Source organism: Dendrobates tinctorius, unplaced genomic scaffold, assembly GCF_039654945.1.
Source record: "Dendrobates tinctorius isolate UK_male_01 unplaced genomic scaffold, ASM3965494v1 ptg000117l, whole genome shotgun sequence".
NCBI lineage: Eukaryota > Metazoa > Chordata > Amphibia > Anura > Dendrobatidae > Dendrobates > Dendrobates tinctorius.
Window position 1 is genome coordinate 86,862 of NW_027361785.1, and position 13,581 is coordinate 100,442.

General features: G+C 40.8%; 1 protein-coding gene across 2 annotated transcripts in view; it reads left to right on the forward strand.

The window, feature by feature from the left end:
- Positions 1–702: 702 nt before the first annotated feature.
- LOC141101394 (interleukin-1 receptor type 1-like) overlaps positions 703–13,581 on the forward strand; it is a 226,197-nt gene continuing 213,318 nt past the window's right edge. The window contains exon 1 of one of the 2 annotated variants that reach the window (XM_073590456.1): positions 703–761. The gene's annotated coding sequence lies outside the window, so the exon portion shown is untranslated. The remainder of the gene's footprint in view (positions 762–13,581) is intronic. The other variant, XM_073590453.1, reaches the window with a different exon arrangement.

Here is a 13,581-nt window from a genome sequence, read left to right on the forward strand (position 1 = left end):
CTAGTCCCAGCAATGCCTTCCATGATACCAAACCACATATGCATAATATGCTTTATTCACACATCAGTATTTTTTAGCAGTATTTCATCAATATTTGTATTCCAAAACCAGGAGTGCCTCCAAAACACAGAACAGGTGTCAATATTTAAATTATAGTTTTTATCTGTAAGTTCCACTCTTGCTTTTGGCAGACAAACACTGGTGCAAAATACTGACATGTGAATGATCCCTAAGGCTGTGTGCACTTGCTGCGGATTCACCTGCAGATTTTTCCGCTCGGATTTAGCAAAATCCGAAGGTAAATCCGCAGGTCAAAAGACCTGCGGTTTATCTGCGGATTAGCCTGCGGTTTGACACCTCTACAATGGAGCAGGTGTGAAACCGCTGCGGATTCCGCACAAAGAAGTGACATGCTGCTGTTTTGAAACCGCAGCAAATCCGCGCAGAAAGATCCGCACCATCTGAACTGTGGTTTTTGTTTTCCATTGAAAATAAAGGTACTGTACAACGCAGCAAAAACTGCTGCAGATCCGCAGGGCCAAATTCACTGCAGATCCACAGCAGAATCCGCAGCGTTTGCACATACCCTAACAATGTCAGCTGACTCTCTCTTTCCTATACTGAGAAAGAAAGGTGAAACAAAGGAAACTTAACTTGTTGGGTGGGCACTTCTCTAATGGGGTTTAAATTGACTTCTAATTCAATCCAGCTTGTTCCTGGCCGATGGGTGGTCAAAATCGTTGTGCAAACATCCATTTTAGGTAAACTCCATTGCCCTGTTTTGTCATTCATGAACCCCTTCCTAACATGATGATTCTCCGCAATTTTCAATTTTTCATCGTCTTCTTCCAAGAGCCATAACTTTTTAATCTGTCCACATAGACGTACAAGGACAGAGTATTTTGCCACCATTTTCTTTGGAAAATGGGAAAAAATCTGAATGCGGAGAAATGGCAAGAAAAAAAATTATGTTTATTGAGGAGATTGTTTTTACGGCGTACATTCTTTGGTAAAAATGATCTGGCAGTATGGATCAGTTCATTAGTACAATTATGGCAATATGAAACTTGATCAGTTTGTTTTAAATTTAGTGGTGAAAAAAAATCTGACATTTGTAAGAAAAAAAAAAAGTTTGATATTGTCGCCATATTCTGAAACTGTAAGGATTTCATCTTTTTGGTTGATAGAGCTGTGTGATGCAGGGCAAGATCACTTTTTATAGATATTTTTGCTTTGTTTCACCAACCCGCCCCAAAATGTTTTTGCAGTTTTTAATTTTTTTCTGTTTATGGTGTTTACCAATTGTGCTAACTAATGTTACATTTTTATAGATCAGACTTTGATGTACATGGCAATACAACAAATATGTATTTTACATTTTTTTAATATCTTTATTTTATTGGAGGAAAAAGGGAGGTGATTAAATTTTATGTGTTTTTTATTTTTTGAATACTTTTTTTACTGTATTTGTTAGTCCATGTAGAGGACTTGAACCTGCAATCATCTGATCGCTTGTGTCTTTTATAGTAATGCCATAGTATTGCTGTATACAGCAAAAATCATAGTCTCCTTTGAAGCTCAGCCACAGACTAGTTTTCAATGGAGATCTGTGATAACAGGTTTTCAACAGACACCTGGCTTTCATAGCAATCCACTCTTGCCTCATAATGCGGGGTGGCTGCTGAGCGAACATAACGGCGCTCCCCCATACCGGCACACTGTTAAGACCATAATCAGAGATTGATAGTGGCATTTACAGGGAATCTATCACCAGATTTTTGCTATGAAAATTGAGGACAACATGAGGTAGGGGTTAAAACACTGACTCAATGATGTGTCAAATGTCCAGCAGTGTGGTGTTGTTTACTTACATTGAAACTTTAACCCTTTAATGACCACCGATACGCCTTTTAAGGGAGTTAAGAGTTCTTATTCCTCAGCACTGCTTTTTAATGGCGCTAAGAAATAAGGATATAAGGCCCCAGCGTTGGAAAATCTCTGGGGTCTTGGCTACTGGGGGTAGCTGAAACCCCGTAGAACATGATTCTGGTTGGTTTTTACCATCCCCGGTATTGCAATCGCAATTATTCACCGAATAACGGCGACTGCAAAAAAAAGTCCAATTTCCCATTTATTTCTCTCTCCTCTGATATGATCTAGCATACCAGAGGAGAGAGAAATGGGGTCTCCCAAGCCCCCCGGTACATCCGGTGTCCCCCGCTCCCTCTAGCTCTGTCCCACGGCTCTCAGCGTCTTCTTCCGGTATGAAAATGGTGGGCGTATGCGCAGTGTGCCATTTGTCAACAATAGGAGATTTTTCCTATTGGTTCATTTTGATCACTGTGATACACCCGATCGCACTGATCAAAATTAAAAAAAAAATAGAAAATCAAACCCCCCATTATCACTCCCTTAGGTAAAATTAATAAAATAAAAATATATATATTTGTTTCCATTTTTCTGTTAGGGTTAGGATGAGGGCTAGGATTATGGTTAGGGTTGGGGCTAGGGTTAGGGTTGGGGTTAGAGTTAGGATTGGGGTTAGGGTTGTGTTGGAGTTAGGGTTGTGTTGGGACTAGGATTGTGTTGGGTTTACGGTGGTGTTGAGGTTAGAGTGGTGTTGAGGTTAGGATTATGATTAGGGTTGGGATTAGGATTAGGGGTGTGTTAAGGTTAGGGCTATGTTAGGGTTGGACTTAGAATTGGAGTGTTTACACTGTTTAGGTACATCGGGGGTCTCCAAATGCTACATGGTGCCAGCCATTGATTCCAGCCAATTTTGGGTTCAAAAAGTCAAATGGTGCTCCCTCCCTTCTGAGCCCTCCATGCTCCCAAACAGTGGCTTTCCCCTATATACGGGGTATCGGTGTACTCCGGAGACTTTGCACACCAAATTTTGAAGTCCATTTTCTCTTGTTACCCTTGTAAACATGAAAAGGTTTGGGTCTGAAGTAAATTTTTTGTGAAAAAAGTAAAATGTTCATTTTTCCTTCCGTATTGCTTTAGTTTTCTTGAAGCACCTGAAGGGTTAATAAACTTCTTGAATGTGGTTTTGAGCACCTTGAGGGGTGCAGTTTTAAGAATGGTGTCACTTATGGGTTTTTTCTGTCATATTGATCACCCAAACTCACTTCAAATGTGATGTGGTCCCTAAAAAAAATGGTTTCGTAAATTTTGTTCGAAAAATGAGAAATCGCTGGTCAACTTTTAACCCTTATAACGTCCTAACAAAAAAATTATGTTTCCAAAACTGTGCTGATGTAAAGTAGACATGTGGAAAATGTTATTTATCTATTATTTTGTGCGATATGACTCTCTGATTTAAGGGCACAAAAATTAAAAGTTTGAAAATTGCAAAATTTTTCCAAATTTTTGCTAAAGTTTCATTTTGTTCATAAATAAACACAAGTCTTATCAAATAAATTTTACCACTAATGTGAAGTACAATATGTCATGAATAAAGAATATCCGAATCAGTGGGATCCATTGAAGCATTCCAGAGCTATAACCTCATAAAGTGACAGTGGTCAGAATTGTAAAAATTGGCTTGGTCATTAAGTACAAGATTGGCTCTGTCACTAAGGGGTTAATCACCTTGTGATTAATATTGCTGTGATTAAATGGCACTTGAAAGTCCGACTCCACCCCTTCTATGATAATCAGTTCACACTCTATACAGTGTTTACACTGAGAGCCTTGTGTGGGCAGGGTTAGCTTTCTCAGCTCTGCTGCATTGCTAAATCTAAGTCCTCTGATTTTGTAACAACAGCTGTACCCAGTAAACTAAGTGTTACATTGTTGAATTCAAGGTCTCTTTGCCTACATTATGCTGCTCTCAGATGAGATAGCAAAAACCTACTGACAAATTCACTTTAATAGGTTAAAAGTCATGGGCAGTGCTCCGCTCCACCCTTGGCTGTTATATGCAAATCCTAGCTGTCTGTCTCAGCCATTAAAAGTCAGGTATGGGGCGAACTCACTTTCTGAGCCTGCTAAATAAACCTGTTCCCACCTTGCGCCGTTTATGTATGGCAGATGTCTGTATGGGGTTAAGAGTAGCATGCTTCCATGTGGCACACCACAAATCTTACTTCAGTCCCCCAAAATGAATATCACAACTCATCATTGATGAGATGTGGTGTCATGCACCCTTCGTACCCCCGTCCTGCGGGGTCAGGGGGAAGCAAAAGTACTAAGAGAATCCTTATGTGACACACAATTGAATGATATCATATGATATCTCAAAAAAGGGGTGACAGATTCCCTGTAAGGTCAGGCGAGTTTGCTGGCCAATCAAGCACAATGATACTGTTGTTTTTAAACCAGGAATTGGTACTTTTGGCAGTGTGGACAGGTGCCAAGTCCTGTTGGAGAATGAAATTTCCATCTCCAAAAAGCTTGTTGGCAGAGGGAAGCATGAAGTGCTCTAAAATTTCCTGGTAGATGGCTGCGCTGACTTTTGTCTTGATAAAACACAGTGGACCTACACCAGCAGATGACATGGCTGCCAAACCATCACTGATCGTGGAACCTTCACACTAGACCTCAAGCAGCTTGGATTGTGTGCCTCTGCACTCTTCCTCCAGACTCTGGGACATTGATTTTCAAATGAAATGCAAAATATACTTTCATCTGAAAACAACACCTTGGACCACTGAGCAACAGTCCAAGTCCAGTTCTTTTCCTTCTTGGCCCAATGTCATGACCACAAGGGTCGGTCCAGCGGACAGCACAACACCAACAACGGGATGGGAAAAGGCCCTAATAGTAGGGAATGAAGAAAGAGGCACCTCCTATCTCAACCTGTGCCTATACCTAAGCTCACCTAATGCCCTATGTGGGTCCTTCCCCCTGCTGCCGTCACGTAACTGGTCCCTAGCTGTCACCACACTAAACCCTGGCTAATGCACTGGCCGACTAGGACACCACTGCAGATGGTACAAACACAGAGGACAGTGACAAACGAGAGACAGACAAGGTAAATAATCAAGCAACTTAGTTCCAGGCTCTGGTGCCAAGCTCCACACAGCAGAGGATATAGAAACAGGACCCCGTACTCCACAGAAGCAGCAGATTCAGCTCGGACACCAGAGAGCTGCAGCTCCAAGTCTGGCATACATAGAAAACTCTATTACCAACAGTCAGCTGATGCATCATGTGACTATTTAAAGGATGGTGGGAGTGGTCACCACCCACATCAGCTGACCTAGCAACTCAGCAGCAAGGAAAACTGACATTAACCCTTGCTGACATGAAAGCAAAAAACTACATTTAAATTAAAGCAGAGCTAGAGCTGTCATTAATCCAAAAATGGATTGTGACACCCAGGTAAGACGCTTCTGGCGTTGTCTATTGGTCATGAGTGGCTTGACACAAGGAATGCGACACTTGAAGCCCATGTCCTGGATACATCTGTGTGTGGTGACTCTTGAACCAATGACTCCACCAGCAGTCCGCTCCTTGTGAATCTTCTCCAAATTTTTGAATGGCCTTTTCTTTACAATCCTTTCAAGGCTACAGTTATCCCGGTTGCTTGTGCACCATTTTTTAGCAGACTTTTTCCTTCTACACAACTCTCCATTAATATGCTTGGATACAGGACTCTGTGATCAGTCAGCTTCTTTAGTAATGTCCTTTTGTGGCTTACCCTCCTTGTGGAGTGTGCCAATTACTGCCTTCTGGACATCTGTCAAGTCAGCAGTCTTCCCCATGATTGTGGAGCTACTGAAACAGACTAAGGAACCTTTTAAAACACTTAGGAAGTCTTTGCAGGTTTTTTTTTGTTAATTATTCTAATTAACTAAGATAATGACTTTTGGGTTTTCTTTGGTTGTAAGCCAGAATCATCAACATTAACAGAAATAAACACTTGAAATAGATCACTCTGTTTGTAATGACTCTATATAATATATGAGTTTCCCTTTTTGTATTGAAGAACTGAAATAAATTAACTTTTTATTGATATTCTAATTTTGTGAGAAGCACCTGTATGTTAGACTGTTGACAACGTTTTGGGAGATGAGGAGGAACTTCCACTAATAAAGCAAAAAATAAAACAGTATAAAAAATGTAGTATTCATGACGTGGCTAAGGCAATAGTATAGTTTTTATTTAATACAATTAATGGCATGTCCTCAGTCAGCTTTAGTTAAGCATTATGTTATTACGTGGAAGATATAGTTATGGTGAAATATGACAACTTATTATCATTGTAAAAGTGTTGCAACCACAATGAAGTAGATGGCGTGCTGTTCTGCCAAACAAGTTTTGTAACAATAGAATGTGTACTATGGGAAGGTGACTAATTCTGGAATTTACCAGGTTAAGAACACAGTAAGAAATTCACTCACATCTGTCACTATTATACTGTCAGTCGATGGTTTTATTACGCTGAAAAAAAAATTATTGTAGCAGACTTTACCCTAAGGTGTGATCTATACATTGTCAATATTGCTCTCCTAGCTCATCTAAGTAGTCCGTTCTACATGTAACATGTAGGAACCATGACGGCAGTCTCTGAAATAGGAGAGGGCCTATATTTGCCAATTTTGAATTGGGACATTATGGATACTCCAATCAAAAAAACGAAAGGGGGCACACATTGTTTTTTTTACCTACGCTTTGCCCAGTTATATAGGAACGGACCTCAACACACCAAGTTTGATTCACAAACCTCAAAATAAATGCAGACACCAGACCCCTTATCAATTGGGGTTCTGTAATCCGAGTGTGGTTCTGGCATAAAATGTTTGATAGTATCCAGTTGTATGACAGTTTATTAATAAAGAAAGTGAAGAAGCATATGAAGTTATGAGCTTAAAATCCATGCCATCACATAAAATGAGAGTTATAGTTAAAGGGGTTGAAAATGACCATAAATGATTATGTTGACCATTAAATTGATTTCAAACTAAGTGTAAGTTTTTTTTATATAATGTTATTTATTTAACAGCTATTTAAGTTTTAGTCGTGTCATCCAATTTGCATAGCAAGAACCAGTGACATACTTTTAATTTGTGTCTGAGTCATTGCTATAAATAAATGAATCTAGTACTATTATTATATTCTCACCGTAATTATATAAGTATGCTTGTATTCAGTGGCTGGATTTTCCATGCACTCTAAGCATGAGTAATATAAATCCATATTTTAATATTCAGTGCACATGTGATACTATAGTGGCTTGCTTTGCTGCATGCTGCGCTTCAGGCAGGAATGACTACAAATAGGGGTGTAGCAGTAGGTTGTACAGCGATACATGGTAACAAAGGTAGCACGGTAAGAGACACTGGGAGGTGAGGTCTAAGGCTGGAGTCACACTAACCTGCGCAAAATACGGTCAGTATTTTACAGGCGTAATACGGATGACAGACCCCTAAACAGTGCTCCGTATGTCATCCGTAATCAAGGTGTGGTCGCGTATTTTGCGCATGTCAGCATCCGTATGGCATCCGTATGGTGAGATTTTCTCGCAGGCTTGCAAAATGGACATATAATGGGGCCCTATGACAGTTTTAATAAAGAAATGAAAGAATAGATATAGACACACAGAATGCATATATATATATATGTATTCTATGTGTCTATATCTATTCTTTCTTTATTAAACCTGTCAGTGTGAGTTTACTGTATAGCGCACTGAATTGCCGGCTTTGCTAAAAGACACCGGGTGCGTATTTCTCGCAAGTCACATGTGTGGTCCGTGTGTAATCCGTATTTTTTGCGCACCCATAGACTTGCATTGGCGTATTACGGCCGTAGTACGCTGACAATCGCAGCATGCTGCGATTGGCACGGAGCGTAGAATACGGATGAGAAATATACGGCTGGTGCGAGGGACCCCATAGAGAATCATTGGTCCATGTCTAATGCGTGCTTTTAGCGCCTCTCACTCTCCCGTATTCCTCGCCAGTGTGACCCCGGCCTAAGAGTACATTAATTCTCCATGGAGTCCAAGTCACCGACATACCTTAAAGGGAACCTAACACCTGGTTCAGGCTGCCCAAACCACGAGCAGCACGATTCAAAGCCTGGCTACACACTTGGCTACACTTATTCTCTGAAACGCTTTGACATTTCAGAGAAGATATACTTTAAAGATCCACTTAGGGAACATAGATGACATTGTCCAGCTCCAACCCCTGCCGACTTCTCTTTGGACCACTCTAGTTGACTGATAGGTCACTTCTTAGGCGAGAGACCTGTCAATCACCTGGAGCAGCACTGGACTAGCCTTGTCTCTAGATAGGTTCCCTGGTAGAAATTTATCCAGAGAAAACAATATAGGGAAAATAATGGGGTAAAACGTCCGCTCACGATCTGTTGCAGCACCTTGCCGGATGAAGTAACATCGCACAGAGCTGTCTCAGTCTTGGTCATCGGCGAAATAGAAAGAAGGTGGGGGAAGAAACCTCCAGCAATGAAATCAAGAAGGAAAGTTACTTTTTTTGTAAAAAAAAAATGAAAAAACTTTTATTCGGTACAGTAGTATATTAAAAAAGACATGGATCCTGGTCACCACAACCTGGGATGAACAACCAACATGTTTCAGCTAAGAGCCTTAATCATGGCATGTAACACCCTGGACTGAACAGGTTTCTAATATAGATCACAAGTTAGTGCTGCACAGGTGTGAGATAACTGAGATAACAAAACACCTGAAAATGTAACTCAATAAAGTGCCACAAAAACTTAACACATAGAGTTGGAAGAAAATAAACACATGTATCACACATAAATATACAAAGACAGTGAAAGAGAAAAGAGAGAAAGGAAAAACAAAAAACACAAAAAAAACCTCTTTCTTTTCCTTCCTCTCCTTCCTCCTATCCCTTCCCTGCTAAAACAAATGTGTGTAGTATACCAAGACAAATAAAAAAGTTCATTAAACTTAATTGTATTGTAAAATAAGATCTTGTCTTCGATTCATACGGTGTCTTTTTTAATGTACTACTGTACTGAATAAAAATTTTTTCATTTTTTACAAAAAAGATAACTTTCCTTCTTGATTTCATCGCTACAGGTTTCCTCCCCCACCTTTCTAAAACCTTTAACTTATGTCCAGTCTGAAATGTAGGAACATTTCAGAGAAAATTATACCTAGCAATCGTGTATTTCTGTAGAATTTGGAGAGCATGAATTAGGTGACAGGTTCCCTTTATGTCCCTAGGAAGGTCAGCTTGTGAGGTCTGTTTGGGTTGAGAATGATAAAAAACTGATCAGCACCTCCAAACAGAATAATGCAAGTGTGAACAGGTGCAAGATACTGTGACTGCATAATATACAAACAAGAGAATCTTGCAGCAATCTGTACACGTTAACATGTATGAAAACATGGAATATATGAAATTTGAACGGCATTGCTATATAGAATATACTTATAAGATGTAGGTGCAAAGTGCTTAAATTGGTCAATTCATGAGTGCCCATCAACCACGGCAAGGTGACCTTTCTTTGATGGGACGCTAAACCTAATATTTGTCAAACAAGCCCACAAATATAAAGGGTAGGTAAGATCCAGCAGTAGTTAAAAATCACAGAGTGCTGCTGTATGTTTGGGTTGTTGTGAATTATGTCATTCATATAGTGTGAATCCCTATGCACTTAAAGGGGTTGTCCGGCCATAGGATACAAGTCTGAGATCACACCATGTGACTGCAGACTTGTGGATCCTCACATCACCCACACTGTGAGGATTATCTGGTGCCGGCGCTAGGAGCGACAGGCTTGTGATTGCAAGTATGCCATTTGCATACATGCGGTCACATGCCGACTAGACGTGTGTGGCCTCTGTCAATGCAAGTGAATTGAGCGAGGCCGAACAATTCGATTTGGAATGTGGCTGAAAGTATGCAAATCGTATACCTCTGGTCACATGACTGCCTGCTACTGAAACCAAAAAAATCCTCATAGCGCACAGTCTGCACTGTGAGGATTCACAAGTCTGTAGTCACACAGAGCGCAGACTCGTACCCTAAGGCCGGGCAACAGCTTTAAATTTGAGGCAAATTCTATGATTCTGATGTGGATTTCAACCTACATGAAAACCAAACTAAATCCACAACATGTAAACTGCAGCCATATAGTGGCAAACACCTGGCATTGACTTTTGCCATTTTTTTTAGTGTTATATTATAATATATTTTTATATATTATTCTATTCAGTGAAAACTGTATCTAGATATCAACTACATAAAAAGGCCAGTCATGGGCAAGGAGCACGGCATGACCGATGTCGCCGAGCTTATATGTCAAATTTCATAAATTCATCATGATGAATGGAAGTCCTCCATGGAAGCCTACATATAGAAAGTGTTTCCAGTGCCTCCAGAAAAAAAAGGCCACGTAATGAAGGATTTGCAGGGAATTTCAACTTGAAAACAAAATTGAAATAAAGTAAGTTGTTTCACATCACTATGTTAGAAGTTGAATTTGGACAAATGTAAGGTAGTGTGAAACTTCTCAAAGACTTTTTTTGTCAATCGGGCGGTATTATTTTCTTTAATTTGCACACAGGTAAGTATATAATCGCCTTATCTGGATGGCAATGATAGAAACATAAGACTGTAATGGTGCATTAGGGGTTTAAATTAACTATTATTTTGAGCGAGCAAAAATATGGCAGTTTTGTGAATGCAATCTGCTATGAGCTGATACTGATGGAGTAAATTAAAGAGGTTTTCTCATCTCCATAGAATATGCTACACATGTCTGACAAAAGGCCCTGTTAACATTAGACTAGGGGTCCCCAACCTCTCTCATCTTGAGAGGCAAAAGATGGTTTGAAGACGGTCACAAGTGTGTCCCTCTTTAAAGGTTAAAATTCTACAACTACCTGACCCAAATTCAGCTTATTATGCCCTGAGTGCTCCTTTATAAAATAAAAATTCCTCAAGTGTTGCCATAGCAATTAATAATCACCCACAAGCCCTGATATTAAGTAGTAATTGCGAGTACCCCCTTAAACATTAATAATGTGCCTTCTATCTTAATAATAATGCCCTAAATGCCCCCTTATAAGCTAATAACCACCAATTAATCCCTTAAATAGTAGTAATGTCCAGAGTGCTACTTGTAAAGGAATAATACCCTTCAGTGCCTCTTCAAAGAGTAACAATGCTTGAGTGCTCACAGAACACGTAATAATGTCCCCGATGAATGCCAATATAGTTGAAAGTGTCACTCACATGAGGAGACAGCTGTGAGCCGCATCGTGAGGGGCCGCGGGTTGAGAGCACTTTCTGGGGGCCTGATCCGCCGATATCGACAGGATCGTCTGACAGTCTAAAGTATGCTGGTCACCCAACTCTCATGCGACAGATGATGTTGAGGAAGAGAAGAATCTGGCTGAATTTCTGTTCTCTATGGACGTAATGGAATCTTGCAGGACCTCTCGGAGAAAACAAGAGTCCTTGGCTGAGTTGTGTGCCCTTGCAGATTCGAGAGTTGGGAAAGCTAGCTGTTGGCTAAATAAATGTTTGGCTGACAGCTATCTTATTTATATGGGGGCTTTATAATATGTTGAGGTCACAGAAACATTTTGGTAGCTATGATAGTGTCTGGCCACATATATTTTCCATGACATGGAGAAGACCAGTGGTGTGTGGAATCATAGGGCTGTGTATTTATGAATGGTGTGCTGTGTCGTCATTTTTGGGTCAGCCATATTTTGGCAGAATAGGCAAGTCCTGACTACAGTAGCACAGAAAGGAGTAGATGAGTTAAAGAAGAGACCAGACATGAGGGCTACTTTATTTATTATAGTCTATGGGAGAAGGGAAACACTCGACCGTTTCTGCATCTGGCTTAAACTATAAAGGAGAGATTTGACTGCATGATCATCTCCTTTCTGGACTGCAAAACGTTAAGAAGTGCACCTCTACCATCCTGATAGGTGGAAGTCCTAAAATGGAACCAGCACCTAATAGATATTTATGGCATATACTTTCAATAGGCAATATACAATAGTAAAATTGTGGCCCTTGTGGTTGGGTCTCACTGCCAATGTGGAACCTAAAAGATCATGCACGCCTGATCTATAATATTTATTGTGTTTAATATGGGGATTAAAATAACAGAGATTTTATGGCTGAAAAAATACATAAGTCTAACCAGTTCATGAATATACTATTTGGTTATGCCATTCACTACTCATGCCTCTTCCCTTTTCTCCAGAATGGATTTCTTGAACATACGTAAGTATAAGGCTAAGTGCACACGTAACGGAACTCTCGCGGAAATTACCGCAAGAATTCCGGAATTCCAGTCCGCGGGAAAATCGCATTTTAAATTCCCGCGATTTTCCCGCGGAAAAACTAGCATTTTGCAAGCGTATTTAGCTTGCAGAATGCTAGCGTTTTCCAAGCGATCTGTAGCATCGCATGGAGAACTGATTGACAGGTTGGTCACACTCGTCAAACATAGTGTTTGACAGTGTGACCAACTTTTTACTACTGAGGCCGCCTATGCAGCATCAGTAGTAAAAGATAGGATGTAAAAAAAAAAAAAAAAATAGTGTTATTCTTACCCTCCGACGTCCCGCGCATCCGTTCCCAGTAATCCTTTGCGAAAATGCCCGCGATGACGTCAGTTCTCGCGGGATCGCGACGTCTCGCGGTTATTCGCGATGACGTCGCGCGAATGACCGCGAGACTTCGCGATCCCGCGAGAACGGACGTCATTGCGAGCATTTTCGCAAAGGACTACTGGGAACGGGAGCGTGGAGAGAGGCGGGAAGACTGCGCGGGACGCCGGAGGGTGAGAATAACAATATTTTTTATTTTTAAATTCTTTTTTTTACAGGAATATGGTACCCAAAGCCCGGAGGACAGTCTCCTCTCCTCCGGACCGTGGGTACCATCCACAAATGTTCTGCTTACTTTCCGCATGGTGGGCACAGCCACATGCGGGAAATAAGCGGAACAATGCATTCCTATGGGTGCGGGATCGCCGCGATTCCGCAAATTAATGAGCATGCTGCGGTTTTTACCGCGAAGCGATTCCGCCGCGGTAAAAACCGCAGCATTAGCACAGCATTGCGGAATCCCATAGGAATGCATGGGATGCTTATTTTTCGCGGCAAAATCGCGCGGTTAAAACCGCCGCGGAAACGCGAAAAAAACGCTACGTGTGAACTCAGCCTTACTATAGAGGTCAGGCACTTCAATGCTCAATTAAATCTAGCTTTCTGATTTTCTTTGCTTAAACACATTTATACAAAACAGGTAGATTTACATAAACCAAATGATAAAGATTCTATGAAGAAAGTGCTGTGGTATAAGGGTCAGAAATTTAGCCTCTGTCACATCGTATTTACAGGAAATCACACTAAGAATTATACCCACACCTAGACATGAATGCATGCAAAGGTATCTAAATTAGATGTATTTCTGCTTTTTACCTCTACTATTGTTCCAGCGTTCATAAGCAGGTAATCAGTGTCAGACTGGGGTGCCTGGGGGTCACAGGTGAAATTAATTCTCAGGGCCCACCTTACATGTGCATATTAACACCTCAGGCATATGCAGGCTAGGAGTGGCCCATAGGGGGACAGGGTAATCCCCCAGTGGGCCCTTGTGCAGA